Source organism: Desmodus rotundus, chromosome 5 (genome assembly GCF_022682495.2).
Source record: "Desmodus rotundus isolate HL8 chromosome 5, HLdesRot8A.1, whole genome shotgun sequence".
Classification (NCBI taxonomy): domain Eukaryota; kingdom Metazoa; phylum Chordata; class Mammalia; order Chiroptera; family Phyllostomidae; genus Desmodus; species Desmodus rotundus.
In genome coordinates this window covers 69,985,291-70,003,768 of record NC_071391.1, presented here as the reverse complement: position 1 = coordinate 70,003,768, position 18,478 = coordinate 69,985,291, and the positions used below count along the sequence as shown (strand labels likewise).

Sequence of the window (18,478 nt, the reverse complement as noted above, 5' to 3'; positions counted from 1 at the left end):
TAAGGAGAATAATGGGCAGATAAAATATCCTATGGTTATAGAAGATATAAGCCTGTGAAATTTTTCAGATATATCACCTGATTTGAAGATTATTTTTTCAGCATTTATTCTGTGTGTGTGCTTGGTATTTGGACTCCAAATATGAGGAGGTTGCTGCCACTTCTCCCATGGAGGGCTTCTTGTGCAGAAGGCTAAACCAGAGGATCCACTGGCATCACTGAGCTGCAGAACATTCTTTCAAGTAGGCTTCCAAAAGAATGCCATTTTCTAGTGAAATGGTAACAGTTCAGAAACCCAAGAAGGGTACGTGATACTTTTCTCTCTTTCTTCACTCAACGGCTTGCTCTACCTTATACCTCATCACAATTTTCCACTTGGGAAGAAGTTAGAAAAGCAAAAGTAAGAAGAATCCAAAATGCTCTAAGTTTGCCAAGTCATGATATGTAGCATGGTTTGCTGTTTTAGTCTTGGAGAAATGGCCCAACACAGGGACATAAAAAATGAAGATCTAGAACTTGGATTTTTATTGCAATTAAGAATAATTTGGTGTAGTTAGAATATCTGCCACCTCTACATTCAAAGATTGAGATTTCTCTACAGGGGAGAAAAAAAATTTAAGGTTCTTTAACTCTATAAAGAAATATTCTCTATTCCCTACAAATAATCCTTCAGTCGTTGCCTGAACTACAAGAAGCAAAATAGTCTACCTGTTCAAACTGTTTCTTCTGACTTGAGTCTTTTTAAATTAGTAAATTTTTTTTTGAAAAAACCATGGACCCAAACAAAACACACGTTCTTGTAACTTCTGCCCATTATTTCTTTAAAATTTATTATTTATTTATTTATTGAGAGAAGGGAAGGGAGGAAGAAAGAGAGGGAGAGAAACATCAATGTGTGGTTGCCTTTCATGCACCCCCTGCTGGGGACCTGGAACTCAACCCAGGGAAATGCCCTGATGGGGAATTGAACCAGTGACCCTTTGGTTCACAGGCTGGAACTCAATACACTGAGCCACACCAGCCAGGGCCCTCTGCTCATTATTTTATAACAATCATCTAAGATCACCAAAACTAAGGCTATCTTTTTTTTATGTTAGAAATATGTATTGAACTCCTACCATACTTGGCATTTTGGGTTACAAAGATGAAATGATCTCTTTAAGTAAGAGACAAAGACAAAAAACACAAATTCCATAAAAGAAATGTAGATATATAAAAGCAGGAGTGAGCAGAACTAGAAGAAAGACTGAGAAAAACTTCAGAAAAGGCAGCATGGAAGATGTGTCTTGGAGAATGGGTAAAATTTCAGCAGAGTAGAGACAGAAAGATATTCCTGAAAGATATTTCTTGGAAAGGAAGAAGTGTAAATAAAGGTGAAGAATGATAAAAAGATAAATCTCTCTAGAAGACAAAAAACTTATAAACATATGTGCACCTAAAAACAGCTTCAAAATACACAAAAGATATGATAGAAGGGAAAAATAGACAACTAAACAATAATAACCTGAGACTTCCATACCCCACATTCAATAATGGATAGAATACATAGTTCAGTTAGAGAACGGAAGACTCGAACTGCACTGTAAACCAGCTAAACCTAACTGATTATATATACAGGGTCCAGCACGAATAATGTCCCTTTTTTATTACAAAATCTTTTACTACAAAACCATAAGCATATAATTCTGTAACATAACAATATCACACTCAAGCACGCCATATGACATTTTGGGTGAAATATTCAAATTAAAACTATAAATTATTACACCCAAATTGTTACCCAAGCAACCACACTCAAGCAGGTGTTACTTCTGCCAGACCCTGTATGTGATCAGTTATATATACACATATAGAACACTCATGCAATAAGAGCAGAACATCATCGTCTCAAGTGTGCATGGAACATCCTCCAAGGTAGACGACATATTTATGATTCCATTTATATGAAATGTCCAGAATAGGCAAATTAATAGACACAAAAAATAGATGAGTGGGTGCAAGAATTCAGAGAAAGGAGGCAATGGGGGGGTGTCTGCTAATGGGCATGGGATTTCTTTACAGGATAATAAAAGTGCCCTGGAATTAGACAGTGGTGATGATTGCCCAATTAAAAAAAATATACTAAAAGCCCATGGACTGCACACTTGCAGGTTAAAGTTTCCTGGTAGCCAGGATCACATGTCTGGCAAAAAAATAAGAATACTTAAATAATGATGTGCACATATACATATTTTATTCTTGCCCATATCACTTACAGTAGAGGTTTCCCCAAAAAGGTAGCCTGTGAGCAGAAAATTGGTGAAAAAATTTATATACACAATGAGGTCAGACATTTGTAATGTAGCTTATTCATTTATTCTACAAATATTTATGAGGACTTACTGTGACAGGCCTTCTGCAAGGAGCTAAGTCCTCAGAGGTAAGTAAGACAATAGTGAGCCCAAGTCTACGCCCTAGTGAGTCTACTTCAGGATCAGCCACATTTCAATCTCAAGAGATCACACAAGCAGGAGTGTGTAGTTGTTTTTGTGAAGCTACAGCATAATCAGCTGTTCACACCCGATTTGAAGAAACCATATATGAATGATAATGAATGGTCAGCATGAAAACAACAAAAAAGGGAATCTCAAAGAATAGGATCATGTTACTGTGTTTCAGCATCATCCACAGATAGTGATACCAGCTACTCTGCAAACATAAGTCTATAGTGCAGGCGGATATGGCTTGCTCTTAGCTTTCTGACCACAGCCATGGCTATGTTCCTGCTAAATACCATGGCTCCGAGTCTGTATCTAGCAAGCAATTTACAGTGTAATCTGTGTCCCTTACAGATAGGAAGGGATGAATTCATCAGATCATTTGGGTGTTCTGGTCTGCCACATGTTACAGTGCTCATTGTAAAGGTCCAAACTGGTATTTGGGTTCGTACATTAGGCTCTTCTGTGTTTGGTAGTGTGAGCTATTTCTGAAAGCCTGATAAAGTTTATATTAAATCCTAAACATGATGGTCGCACTTAAAATATTGCTACTCTGTGACTCTTAGGAAGAAATATTAGAGTAAAAATTGAAATATGATGACTTAAGTGCTAAATATCATTTGATAATATATGGTGAGTGCCTTCTACATACATGATACTTAGCTAGGAGGTATGTGAGATATAAAATATGTAAGACAAAACGACCTCAAGTGGGCTCCCCAAGATAAGGATATTTCTTGATATCTTTCATCTATGGTACTTAAAGCATTTCACACACATTAATTAAGTTCTGAGATTACACTTACAATTTTAAATGAAAAAGAGTCAGGATATAAATTTATGTTAATGGGATGCTTTCTATCAGATTAAAATACTTTTTATTTCATTATTGTGTATATGAGAAAATTACAAGAAAACCATTACAAAGAATGGCTCTATTAATATGAAATAAATGTCTGTTTTCTATAGGTCTATATTCTGATTGCAATGTTTGTTAAATGCCAAAAAGTAGCTGACTATACTTGAAAAGTAAAACGTTTTCTTATTTTTATTTGTCATTACTATTTTCTTATTGATTTTAAAGTTTCATAAGCACATAGGTCTGTTATTTTTGAGCCACTTGCATGTCTCCACACATATGAAAAGTAGCCCATGTAATCATTACGCACCTCGATTCTTTTCCCCGTGAAAGACCTATGTGAACATTCAGGCTTCTCTTGGTTGGTCCACTTGGCAGAAAACCAGTTTAAAATAGTGAAACTATTAAAATATAGAATAGAAAATGAAATGAGTTTTATGTTTTTTTAGAAACCTATTGTACTCTTGAAATGAGGAATATGAATGTTTAATAGAAGTCTTTAAAGGTTGCTTATATAATCAAGTAAGAATGATTGCTGACAATTTTTCTTTGTATTTGTTTAGTGTTTTATAGTTCATAAAGCTTTTGTACTGGATCTCAAAGATGCTTTGAAATTCTATTATTCTATGGATCTTACTCAAGATCATACAGCTTGTACGTGGTAGGGTACAGAGCTGTACTTATTTCCTTTATAGTTCTTACTTCAAACTATAAATACTTTATTATCTTTCTCCCCTACCAGGTTAAAGGTTCCTAGCACTTTAAGGTTCTAGAATTATTTATTTGCATAGAGTATCATGTTTATATATTTTAAATCAGCCAAACTCTTGTCCAAATATTATTTTAAAATAAAAAAATGAGTCAATAAAGTTTTGCTATATGTAAATTGGTCTATCCTTTCCTGCAAATTTCCATTTGACATCTCCAACTGCTTGATACATAGAAATTTTATGATATTCCTAATTCTTACCACATTGTGGTAAAAAGCAAATGGCATGTTCCAACTAATTCAGCCGTTACTGCCTTTATTTCTTTCCTCCAGCAAAGAGGGGTAAATAGAAATGGTTTCCATGGAAAGTCACAAATACTACTGATTGTTATTTCCTCATTTGCCACTATATCATGTATTAGAATAAATAGCAAAGGTTCCTTCTGAGTTTCAGGCATGTCCAGGGCGTTCAGTCCACGACTTCTGCAACCCACCAGGTGGCCCAGCGATGGCAGAAGTAGGGACAATAATAACAGGTGGCATTTACTGAAACTTAATTCACCCAATACCAGGTATTGCACCAAAAATTTATAAACATGGTCTCATATCCTCACAGACAGCCTATCAGATAGACCTTAGTACAACTACACCTTTACAGGACAGGAAACTGAGACGTAGAGATGTTAAATAATTTTCTCAAGTACCCTCAGCTAGTAGGTGGCAGAAGTGAGGTTGTAACCCAGGGTTTGTTGTTGTTTTTAAAATTTGTTTGAGATGTAATAATGATTTTATGGTATTTTCGTACTAGAGTTAGAAAAGTCAGTGAACATTTACTCAAAGTAGAGGTCAACTTTTCTTACAGGTTATAGCTTTATTCCCTGAATGAGAATTGGCATGCTCTTTTCTACATCTGGAGAGCGAGTCTTCTAGTTCACTGCTTAGGGTGGTGCTCTTAATTCCTGATAGTGATAGGCATCTCTGAATCAGAGCACCCATCCCTTCAACAACATGGCTCTCTTTCTGTGGTGTCCAGGGCTGGGGTTTGGGAAAGAAGAAATGAGGGATGCGTGCCTTGTAACCCAAATGTTCCTAATCCTAACACTTGAATGTTCAACCCTGAGGGAAGCATTTTCCTGGCCTCCCTTTGCCACAGGACCTTACAGAATCACCTGCCTCTGGTCTCTTGGTCAAATTAACCCTACCATGCTCACCTGATCTCAGGAGACCCTGGTGTAAGGCATGGGCCATGTAAGGCAGAGATCTTGTATTGCATTTTACCTTGTTATTACTTTAGGCATCAGACCAAGAGATCATTTTAACAACAACAGAAATAGCTTATAGATTATATTGAAATGAACTGTGGACCCCCTGCACCTAGCTAAGGGCCCAGGACACAGTAGGTACTTGGTAGATATTTGTTGAACTATATTACTATTGAACTGAACTTTGATAACAAACCCATTAGGTGAGGATCCAACATGGAACCAAGTAGTCTTGCACTAAGGTGCCAGTGAACTTGCTCTATATGAACATCTAGAAACACATATAGAAATCATTTTCTACATAAACACATCTAGAAATCATTTTTCTATTTGACAAATAGACCTAGAGTTGGATGAAGTCTAAGACATAAGTAGACCTATCATTCGAGGAAGTCCAAGCTGTACCTAAATATAAATCTACCATATAAACTTAAAACATACAGTTACAATTCTCTTTATTTTCCTTTTCCTCACCATCAGTTTTCTCTTCTTCCTCTTTTTTCCCTGCAGAAAGAGCCCTGTGATTGCTTCAGTTTGCCACTTCCCTCTGTCAGATCTAGTTGTGTGTACACATGGAATAATGCATACTTACATAAGAATGAGTTGAAGTCAATTTTGATAACAACTGAAAAAAATTATATATTTAAAGATGTTGTTGATTATGGAGTTATCACAAGTGTCTAGTTGGTATCCCATATTGGCAAAAAAAAAAATCCCAACCATGATTATCTCATCTTGGGAGTCTTACATAGCTTCCCCCAGACGACAACCACTACATGTGTATTTACTGAGAACCTTAATTCACACTTGTTTATTTCCTATTTTCACATCCAAAGTTGGGGAAAAGACTTTGGTGTATTCCCAGTTTGAGTTAATAGCATACTTCACATCCGGTAGGTATTTATTTAACTTTCATATAAGAAGGTAGGCATCTGTTTTTCTTTTGACTGATGACACAGTTCATTTTCTCCTAAATAATAGAGACATTTCAGAATGAATGAAAGCCTACTTTCTGCTTCATTTCCTGTAAATAACTTCATACTTACTTCAAAGCTGACCTTTTACTTAGATCGAAATTCATGTTACTAAAAACTTGCAGAGAAGAGAACTGAATCAATAGGGTGAACATTAAAATAATTGTATCTTGCATTATTTACTGTGCTCTGGGTACCTTTGAGCGTTTAACATTTCTGGGGATACCCTGAGCAGCTTGCGTGAAGAGTCTGCCAAAAATCACATCTGACTAGTGCCCTGTTATTTTTTCCACTGTTGTTTTTAAAAAGTGCCATCAGGGAAGCTTAACTGCAACCATTCTCTTTTGGTGTTGTCAATTTTCCATGAGTTCAGGCAGGCCACAGTACAGATCTCAGATACACAGAATATTGTAAGTGGAAACCAGCTTGAAAGAAAAGGAAGTGTTGTAGGTACTTAAAATCATAGAAATCAGGTAAAAAGGACAGACTACTGAATTGTACAGTGAAATCAAGTTAACTACATTCACTGGAAAAAGAATTCAAATGACCTCGCACTTGGTTACTGGAGAGGAATGAGGAGGCTTTAAAAATAGACACCACTGTTTTTGGCTTTTGTTTAAAATAGTAATTCCCAAGACTAAATTTCTCTTGCTGTCTTTTAATACGCCTGAATCAAAAGAAACAAATCTGACTGGTTTAAGAAAATCTTTAGGGAAAACTTAATTCCTTTGTTTTCTCAGCAAAGACTTTGGATAAGAGTCTAAGTTTACTTGAAACTGTGCATTTTGAGAACTGGACAACACATTTACTGGGAGCCAGAAAGAGTTCCCTCACATGATCTAAACTGTGGAATTCCTTTGTTTCTTGCCTCTCAGAAGAAGAATAACAAGTATTGTACAGTCCACAAACACACGGGCCATTCAATCTCTATTTTAATATACTACATGCACAATGCGTGTGTGTGTGTCTGAGTTCTGAAAGAGAGGGAGAGAGGGAGGGTGGGAGTGAGAGGGGACAGTATGGGTGTTCATGGTTAATATTCATCAGCTGGCTAATGTGTGTTGTTATGAGAAAATTAGGATTGGGTTAAACCTGAAAATTACTACATGTATTGGCCTTTAATACTTGGTTCCTTTATTTTTTAACTATCTTTTTTATGTGTGATCATATCAAAAGGCAATCTCTTTGCATGCAAGAACTCCCCTACCACAATTTTCTCCACAGCATTCCTGTATTCAGCAAGGTGGTATCTACAGAATAGCTCTTCGGCCTCTGTCATTTCTATTTTGAACGGAATAATTAGGAAATGGCCATGGTAAATGTTACCAACTTGGAGGTGCTAGGTTCAAAAGAAGTTCTTAATATATCTAGTCTAATAAAAACACAGGATTCTTCTTTTTGTATGACTTAAGATCCTTCTATTGTCATCCAAGGTGGAACACCAAAAAATGGTGAAGTGAAGCAAAATGGAATACGGAAGCATGAAGACAAATACACATTACTGTGTGCCATGCTGATACCCGTACTAGTTCACTTTATCCCTGAAACCTACTCCTTAGTCATCCATCCTCTTCAAGTGCTAATTTCCAGGCAGCCACCTGGGCTCATGTTACTGTCCCTGGACTTGGGAGATCTTTGTTCCGTTTCTAGCTCTAAAGCTGCGTGGCCAAAGGAAGTTATTTATGCCATCTGTAAAAGACAGAGCAAAATAACTGCTCTTTATCTTCTGTTCCACAAGGCTACTCAGGAAATTTATGAAAAATCTATTTCAGTGGCTGCTGAGCTATGAATGTTGAGCTCCTAATGGCTGCTAATGGGAGATCTTATTTCAGTCTTCCTGTTTTCCTTACCCCCAAGAGGTCAGCCAGTGTTCAGGAGAGGGTGAGAAAGATGGGGGAGTTGGTGAATAATGTTCCCGGGTGAACCACCAGGGGGTCAGGTTTGATCATGAATCTTCACTTGGAAGTGCTTGAGCTAGAAGCGCTTCTGAAGTGGGCTCTGGGAAAAGCCCCGAGAAGTTTTCTATGAGGGGTCAGTGGGTTTCTCTGGCCCCCAGAACTTGTGAATCCTCTGGGAAACTTTCCATTGTTCTAGCTTACTGGATTTGAATCCCTTCCTACCTTTCTCAAACACCTGTGGCTTTTTTCGAACATTTGGGGAAGATTCCTGTGCTCTGCCATAAAATAGTGATGAGAAGATTTCAGAATCCATTCCAAAACTTAAATGTGTTTTTTCAGTCTTTTAAGAAAGTGAAAAGTAGTTGGGTACACTTTTTTCATATAGTAACTTCCAACACTCTTGAATATCATTATTTAATTATTCTTTGTTGCCCAAGTCATTGGGTGCTTACAGTTCCTTAAAAGGGAAATATGCCAGAACCATGTTCTAATAAAACTTTTTTTCTATATCTATTTGAATGTACCAAGGACCAAATCAGCCATGAATACACAAATCTGGACACAAAGCAGGTATATTAAGCCTATTACCCATGACCTGTGTTAAAAGACAGTGATATCCAACAATAACCATCCCACATATTGGATACATAGCAATTCCTTTCTCTTGATATGTAAGAGAATACAAAAGTCTCCAACAATGTTAAATTCTTTTTTTATTGTGTATATATTTATTAATCACTTATTATAGCAAGAATGTTCTAGACCAAATATATAATTCTCTGTATAACAAAACATGTTTGAAATTTTCAGAGATGAATGGGGAGAAGAGTGAGGTCTAACGTAGTTACATGGTGGTTTGGCTCGGAATATCTATCCCAATTTCCTTCCAGGGTGAATTCCCCTTCCTGTGGAAAGCGGAAAGCTAAAACAAAAATCTTCCAATTCATTTTCAGCTGGTGATTCGAGTTTGATTTAGGTCCCACATCAGATGCAATCACATGAGACTTCAAATTTGAACTGAGATAAATTGGATATTGGGCATGTAATTTATTAACATGGATTACAGCAAATTTGGCATGGTTCTGGAGCCAAACTGCTGATTTAGCAGAAATGACTTCTTGGTTGTGGAAAAGGTGGCATAATACAGAACCCTGAAGCTATAGTGGCAGCTTCCTGATTGTGCACATGAGGTTTTCTGACTGGAGCACAGTGATGCTCTTCTGGAACCAGTAACTGCAGCTACTTAGCAGCTCAAACTGAGGCAGTCCTGAATTCATATATGCAAGAAGGGAGGCCTCCTGGTTTGACAAGAGGCTTCCTCATCCTGGCAGGAGAAGCAATGCCCTTGGCAGCCTTGTCCTGCAGTGCACACTTGGGAATGGATTCTGGAACCTCCTTCTATAGTTTTGTTTAACCATCTTCAGTTCTTTATGTAAAATCACAAAGAATCTTTCGATCCCTGGAGAAGGATAATTTGAAAGCCCAGAATCAGACTTCTTGGGCTGCATCTCCCCTGTAGCCCGAGATCATTTTGGTCAGCAGCCACTGCTGTTTTCGGAACAACAGTACAGAAGCTCAGTTGCTCAAGCTGATACTAGATGACGACAAAGACCAAAATAATACAAAATGCTCCAGCAAAGGCAAACATTAAGGACCTTTGAAATTTCCATCTCTGTTGCCTATTCCCACTCTTTCCACCCACATCTAATCTCTGTGATGCAATAAAGACCTGGGTACGTGGGCAGTAATGACTGCATCATTCTGTCCTTTTTTTTTCAAAAAAAGTCTATTGAATTAAGGAAGCTTCAGAAAACTAGGAAAACATTGAAAACCTTCAGAACAAAAAGTTCCCAAACCTGAGTAAATTGCTACAGAGACTTATCATTGATGATGTTCAACTTTCTTTATGTGGTTCATTGCTTCCTGCTTCCTTGGATGATTTTGTCCCTCTCTGTCTCCTCTTGTTTTGTTACAAGTGTCCAGACATTGGCATGCTTCATCTGAGACTCCATGAGACTAGGGGCAAGCACCAAAGCCAGGAGGGAGGGAAGAAAATCAGAAGCCTGCTTTATTCAGGTTAATTCATTTCACATTCTAGCCTTGGCCTGATTTCACCATAGTGTTGACAATTTACATTTTTCTTGTTAGTTACTCCATCTTTGAAGACTTAATGTAAGTCCAGGTAGATGAGGAAGAGAGGATGAGATGAAAACACCATTATTGCCTCTTAGGAGGTACTTAGTATGGGGCTGAAGCACACACTTCTGCCCAACATGAACGGGCTCAGATGAATCCAAGCCAGACCCAAGGGCAGAATGGAGAGCAGGAAACTAGACATGTGACTCTTAGATTTTCTTTGAGCAATGTCTCAAAAGATACTCCCTGAATTTTTCTGACTTTAAATCAGAACTTCTCAGCTCCAGTCTGACGCAGCCAAAAGTAATGCTGTCAGAAGTCAGACTTTTCTCTGTTGTGGGTCAGTATTTCCCCAAAGAACTTCCGCCACTTCCGATGGACATGGAAGACATATCCAGAGTCTAGAACTTGCTGATTGGGTGACCTGTCCTCCCTCTAAAATCCAAAAGGGAGACTGGACTGGGGCTCAGGACGTCACATAGATGGTTCCATCTGTTTCACGAGGGCTACTGTCAGGGCTGTCATTTTAGAGACATACTGGGAACACCACTGTCCTTGTCCTTTGAATGGCTGTTTGATACTTTTGACTCAGGACTAGGGTTGTGAGAGGCAGCAAATAAAGTATAGGACACCCAATTAATTTTGAGTTTGTCATTTTGTAGTATGAGTGTAATTCATTACAACATCTGGCCTAAATTCACCACGTTGCTGACAATTTATATTCTTATTGTTAGCCATTCAATACTCAAAGGCTTAAAATAAGCTCAGGTCTAGAGATAAAGAATGACATGACAATACCATTATCACTTCTGGGGAGGTGATTGGTTTGAGGCTGAAGTGCAGCACTTCTTTGAACAAACTAAAAAATGTATTCGCTATTGTTCAGATATTCAGATTTAATTGAGTGCCCTAATTTTATCTGGCAATCCTACCAGGACCCTTGACATCTCTTCTGAAATGCAGGGAAGTGATTGCCTAAGGACAGACAGTTCTTCAGAGTAGGAGAGGCTCCAGCTAGTGGCTCCATTGGGCTTAACCTCAGAAACAGGCATATTTGGGTCTAGCAAAGAGACATAGCGGAGGGAAAGCTCACTAAGGTCCATTTAAACAAGGAGCCAGAGTATTCTGAGGAAAAACTCAGTCTCAGGGATCAGAACCAAGACACATGAGTTTGAGCCACCATCACAGAAAAAGGGCTGAAGCTGGGCAGACCTCAGGCCCTGAGGCTTCCTTCTTTACCATCTCCAAAGGGCTGCGCCTGGAATGTCCTAGAAATGAGAGTGATGGTGCAAAGACACAGGAAATAAAATAAGCAAACGTATAAAATGATGCTGCATCAGCATCAGGGCCTGTGCGTCGGAAGGAGGAGCACCACCAACATGAATTGCAGGGAGCCTGGACATGGCTGCTTGTGGGTGCCACAGAAGTGCTGGCACCGCGGCTGGCATCACCAATGGGGCTGCCTCTGTGGACGCTGGCAGGAGCCAGCCATCATCACAGCAATCTGTGACAGAGCTGGAGGGAACTGGCCAAGGCAATGGGAGAGCCAGACAAGCTAGTCTGGGGAGACATTAATTTAATCATTGATTAAACACCTATTATAGGGCATGCAGCAGGCTAGGTGCTGCAAATATAACAATGAAAAGACAGGGTCCCTAACATCATGCTGCTCTCAGTCTAGAGTGGAAACCCACAAGTCTGGTGATGATCACAGTACGGTGTGAGGAGAGCTATAATAATTTGCAAGTGCGTGGGAGGGCCACCTAACTTCCTTGGTAGTATGGGGTAGCTGTCTTGGAGAGCTGACTTCTAAGTTGAGGTCCAATGAACAATAAGTCAGGAAGAAGAGTCCATACGGGATGCAGCAAAGAATTTCTCATCTGTTAGGGAGAAACTGTAGGGGCTACAGTGCCCATGTGAATGAGTGGGAGAATTAGGGAAGTCCTGACTTGTGAGCTGTCTTGACCTCATGTTTCTATTAACCTGCTGTGGCTGCTCCTCACTTGCTAATGGCTCAGTCTGAGGCTTATGCGGAGTAAACACTAGGCTAAATGTCAATGGCATGGAGATGTAAGACCTTACAATCCTTAGGTCCGAGGGCCATTTTATTGCAGGTTCTTGGAAGCACTTCACCAGGATGTTGATGTTGTATAGGCAAACAGTCTAATTTGCATTTTTTACACTTTGAAAGTCCTTTTGTAATAAAGAAAGTATTGCAAATGTCAAAGAATTAAAGTATTACTCTTTGCCATTGTCAGTTCTAGGAAGGGTCCACATACAAAAGCAACCTAAATGGAACATTAATGAGGTTATGTTGCTCCTCTTGAAGCATCTCTCTGTCAGGTTTTGCAAAGTTGATTTCTTTTCCTCTGGTCAGAGGAGCCTCAAAATAATAGGTTTCAGAATAAGAAAACAACTTTTTTTTTGTTTAATCTTAATAATAGGGTATTTCAGGTTTGTCTAATGAAAACCAGAGTGGATGATCTAACACAATCAAACACGAACTTTTGTACAAAAAGAAATAGTAAAATAACGTAGGACTTTGTCTAAATAAGACTTACAAATGATGCCAGCTAAATGGGAAAAAATAGCAGTAACCTTTTAAAACATTAATTTAGACTTTTATTGGAATACAAAGGATCTCTAGTGTCTGAAAGCAGGCATTGTCTCTTTTTTCATTTCAATAGAACTGTGGCTTGAATACAACACAGCAGGGTGTGTGTTTTCTAAAGTTGGGTCATTATCAGAGTGTTCACTGCCGTTTGCCAATAAGCCTTTATTTGGCAAAGCTTAAAACTGCTGACAAATGGGATTCTTCCTGTAGCAGTATAACATGGTACAGCTAAATATGCTAATTACAAAAAAGCTCCAAGGGCAGTGGGGAAATTCACAGTTTTGAGAAGATACACATGGACAGTCCTCAAATAGGAAATAGGAAAACCTCTGGGGCCTTGGTCATCTCACTCCTACTCCTAGCACTGTGGATTTTAAGCTGTAGGGACCTGTAAGATTATTCAAAACATTGTCTAATTTTATCTGAAGGTGCCAGGGTTTCTTATTTAGGCTCTGGAGTCATTTAAGAGACAGTTTGTACTTCTGTACACGGTCTGTGGGATTCTGTGGGTGTCTGTAACTTCCCTTCTTTATTCTAATTTGTCCCTGTTCAGAGACAAAAAAAAATTTGGAAGATTATTATTCAAAATTGCAAACATTAATTCTTTGCACAAATTTTGTGCTTTTAGATTCTACGAATGGTGATGGACAATTTCTTGGGAATTGGGAAGGAGGACCAATGTCAAATCACTTCATCACAGTCTCCAACTCCAGGAACCCCTCTGGAAGAACAGAAGGCTCGCTTGAACTGGCTTTCATGGGAAAATCTGTGCTGCAAACCTTGCTCTCTAATTATAGCCGGGGGAACATGAGGTTTCTTTGGAATCTGATGTAGCTCTCCACTACCATAATTACACATTTTATTTCAAACACCTAACTGCAGTGTTTGAAGATGTTAGCACAATTGTACTAAATATCATCCTGGAAGTTCTTGCTGAGGAAGGCTGGGAGAGAAGGAAGGAACAGGACAGCAATTGAAATGACGGGCTCATGAGGGCTCAATAACGTCATGGCAGGAAGTTGGATGGAAAGAAATGAGCAACAGGCTTTCCATTCAGAGCTCGGAGTCCGTGTCTTCTTTCTGCTGCCTAACTGATGTGGCCTTTCACTAACTAGGTAGAGCAATTAGCAACCTCCAGCACACTGCTGGGGAGGATCCTGAGTTACACTAACAAGGGCCTCAACAGACTTAAAACAAATATATACATCCAGAGAAGAAATTTCGTGAGGTGGTCTGGAAGAATGCTTATTTTGAGAAGGATAGAATCGGTGTCTGTATTACAGTGCTGGCTGACATGCCAAGTTCCGGGAAAGTCATCTAGTAAGCCCAGGGTGAGGGTTGGGACCAATAAAATGGTAGCGGTGAGTTCTGTTCAATAACACGTGGGGGGTTTAATCAGCTCATTCCACAGAGTTAGGGCCCCAGATCATGAAATAGTTCCTCAAATATTTGTGCTGCAACCCCTCTGTAGCTGACCTTAGAAGACAGAGAATGCTGGCTTGCTAGCTGATGAATAGCTCTATTTTTGTGGTAGAATTATAGGAAGTGGAGTAAACTGAGAATCACAGAAATAGTAACAAATAAGAATACTTGCTACCCCATTTGGGATCATCTGACAGGCTATCTGATAAGGTAGGTTTCATCACTGGAAGTCTGGGAAAAGGAGCCAGACGTGTGTGTGTGTGTGTGTGTGTGTGTGTGTGTGTGTGTGTATACATATACATATATACCAAGTACTACTCTAAGTCCTTCACAGACAATTCATTTTCTTCTGACACAAGCCCTGTGGAATAAATATTAATTTCCTCATTTTTTATTCCAAAAGAATCACTGGGGAAAAGTCAATGTAATTTAGAGTGGAGGCTGCCCTAAGAAATTTTCAGTGTATTGCATTCTTTTAATTCCATTGTTTTCTCAGTGCTATGGAATCTTTGTGATTTATTAATAATGTTAATAATAATCCCTTACACTCGTATGGCATGTAATATGAATGTTTTTCAAGGAATTTTCAATGTATTAACTCACTAGATTCCCAAAGATGCCATTATGAGATATGGGAAAGACAGGAATTATTACCTTCATTTTAAAGATGGTAAAACTGAGGCTCGGCCAGGACTGGAATGCTGCTTCTGTCGGTTGTACTAAGCCCTGCTTCCTGTTTTTGCCCTGGAGACTTTGAGGGAGACTGACAGTAGCCAAATAGCTACCACCTCAGTGCTAAACTCTGCACCAACTTGTGGACAAAACTCTCATTAAATGCTGAAGATCTTTGGATGGGGACCAAGAAGTCTCCTGTCACTGCAAAAAAATCTCTACAGAAACATTTCTCTCCCTTTATTCCTCCTCCTTATTTAAATGCTAAAATATTTGTCCCTCACCGTCTGGCTTATTTCACTTAGCATAATGCTCTCCAGTTCCATCCATGCTGTGGCAAAGGTTATAAGCTCCTTCTTTCTCTCTGCTGCATAGAATTCCATTGTGTAAATATACCATAGTTTTTGGATCCACTCATTTGCTGATGGGCATTTAGGTTGCTTCCAGTACTTGGCTATTGTAAATTGTGCTGCTATGAACATGGGGTACATAGGTTCTTTTGGATTGGTGTTTCAGGGTTCTTAGGGTATAATCCCAGCAGCGGAATTGCTAGGTCAAAGGGCAGCATACCATATGATCTCACCTTTAACTGGAACATAATCAACAGAAGAAAAAAGCAAACAAAATATAACCAGAGACATTGAAGTTAAGAACAATCTAACAATAGTCAGGGGGGAGTGGGGAGGGGACAGTGAGGAGAGAGGATTACAGGAACTACTATAAAGGACACGTGGACAAAATCAAGGGGGAGGGTGGAGGTGGGCAAGGGAGGTGGGTTCGGCTGGGGTGGGGTGGAGGGATGGGAAGAAAACGCATAATTGAATAACAATAAATTGAATTGTAATTGACATAAAAATTAAAAAAAATAAATGCTAAAATATTTACAGTGATAAGCCAGATAACATCTTGCTGCCTTGTGATTTTCTCAGGAAAAAGATGAGAAGCACATAACAAGATTGGGAATTTTCAATTGCCTGGCATAGTGGAAGGAATTCTCGGCTAGGAGTTAAGAGATGTGGGTTGGGGTCCTGTTTCATTCACTCACGTGAGCAGTGTAACCCATCACTTGTCACTTGAACCCTGCTGAGACTCAGTCACTTAGTCTATAGAAGGGACTGTCTTGATAACATCACGATGCATAAGGGTTTATAAAAATTGTAGACTTATATAAATGTGAAAGATTGCTACAAAGCAGTTTGTCACATACAAGCATGGTGACATTCAGTATGGTCACAAAAATATATGCATGATTTTCAATCTACTTCAAAACAAAAGGCTGTGTGGTCCCCTGGGGGTCAAGATACTTGAGTTCAACCATTGAGTCACTTAAGGGTAGGGGTCATGTCCTATCTATTCTTCCTCTATTCAAAAACCATTGAGGGAGAACCAAGATGGCGGCGTAGGTAGACACACTGCGCCTCCTCGCACAACCAGAACTGACAGAGAATCGAACAGCAAGGGGGACCAACACCAAGAAAATAGAAAATAACCATTCATCCAGACTGGTAGGAGGGGCGGAGACGGGCACCGGGGTGGAGAGGACTCACGTGGCTGTGGCGGGACTGAGACTGGCGGAGTGTGGGACAAATGGCGCAGGCAGTCCGAGCACTAGCAGACCCCGCGGCCCCACATCTGCGCAGATAAACCCAGAGGGCCGGACTCAGAGTGGCGGAGAGTGGGGCAGGCAGAGCAGCGGGTAGCACCCCGCGGCACCAAATTCACCCACAGATAAACCTGACGAACGCTAGGCAACGAAGCAGGGCAACGAAGCAGACCGTGCAACCCAGGGCTCCAGCTCCAGGAAATAAAGCCTCAAACCTCTGATTGAAAGCGCCCCTGAGGGTTGGGGCAGCAGCAGGAGAGACTCCCAGCCTCACAGGAGAGGTTGTTGGAGAGACCCACAGGGGCCTAGAGTGTGCACAGGCCCACTTACTCGGGAAACAGCACCAGAGTGGCCCAGTTTGATTGTGGGTAGCGGAGTGAAGGATTGAAATCCGGAGGAGAGTGAGGCAGGCGCCATTGCTCCCACTCGGCCCCTCCCCCTCGTACAGCGTCACAGCTCAGCGACCAGCGTTACCCCGCCATGGTGAACACCTAAGGCTCCGCCCCTTAAAGTAACAGAAGCACCAAGACAAAAAAAAAAAAAAAATGGCCCAAATGACAGAACACTTCAAAGCTCCAGAAAAAATACAACTAAGCGACGAAGAGATAGCCAACCTATCGGATGCACAGTTCAAAGCACTGGTTATCAATATGCTCACAGACTTGGTTGAATCTATTCGAAAAACAGATGAAAAAATGAAGCCTATGCTAAGAGAAACAAAGGAAAATGTATAGGGAACCAATAGTGATGAGAAGGAAACTGGGACTCAAATCAATGGTGCGGACCAGAAGGAAGAAACAAACATCCAAATAGAAAAGAATGAAGAAACAAGAACTTGGAAAAATGAGGAGAGGCTTAGGAACCTCCCGGACGCCTTGAAACGTTCCCACATCCGAATTACAGGGGTGCCAGAAGGAGAAGAGGAAGAACAAAAAATTGAAAACTTATTTGAACAAATAATGAAGGAGAACTTCCCTAATCTGGCAAAGGAAATAGACTTCCGGGAAGTCCAGGAAGCTCAGAGAGTCCCAAAGAAGCTGGACCCAAGGAGGAACACACCAAGGCACATCATAATTACATTACCCAAGATTAAACGCAAGGACCTACATCCAAGATTACTGTATCCAGCAAAGCTATCATTCAGAATGGAAGGGAAGATAAAGTGCTTCTCAGATAAGGTCAAGTTAAAAAAGCTCATCATCACCAAGCCCTTATTATATGAAATGTTAAAGGGAGTTACCTAAGAAAAAGAAGATCAAAAATTGGAACAGTAAAAATGACAGCAAACTCACAGTTATTAACGGCCACACATAAAACAAAAACGAGAGCAAACTAGGCAAACAACTAGAACATGAGGGTTGTCATTAAGGGAGTGGGAGGGGGAGAGAGGGGGAAAGGTACAGAGAATAAGTAGCATAGATGATAGGTGGAAAATAGACAGGGGGAGGGTAAAAATAGTGTAGGAAATGTACAAGCCAAAGAACTTATAAGTATGACCTATGGACATGAACTATAGGGGGGGAATGTGGGAGGGAGGGGGGTGGGCAGGATGGAGTGGAGTGGGGGGGGAAATGGGACAACTGTAATAGCATAATCAATAAATATATTAAAAAAAAAAAAGAAATGGGAGTGTCAGGCGTGGAAAAAAAAAAAAAACCATTGAGAACATATACATCTATGAGTCAGGGTCAAAGTCTCTCATTGTAGGTGCAAAATTGAAAAAGAAAAATTTTTTTAAAATTAAAAAAAATTACAGATGACAATAAGTAACAATTGCATGCATGACTGAAGAAAGGATAATATATATGCTATATAGCTAAACATTTTTGTCTAGACTTCCATCCCTATAAAAG

General features: G+C 39.7%; 1 protein-coding gene across 1 annotated transcript in view; it reads right to left on the bottom strand.

Moving 5' to 3' along the window:
• MAML2 (mastermind like transcriptional coactivator 2) overlaps positions 1–18,478 on the bottom strand; it is a 346,248-nt gene that overhangs the window by 141,270 nt on the left and 186,500 nt on the right. The gene's annotated exons all lie outside the window — the stretch shown is intronic.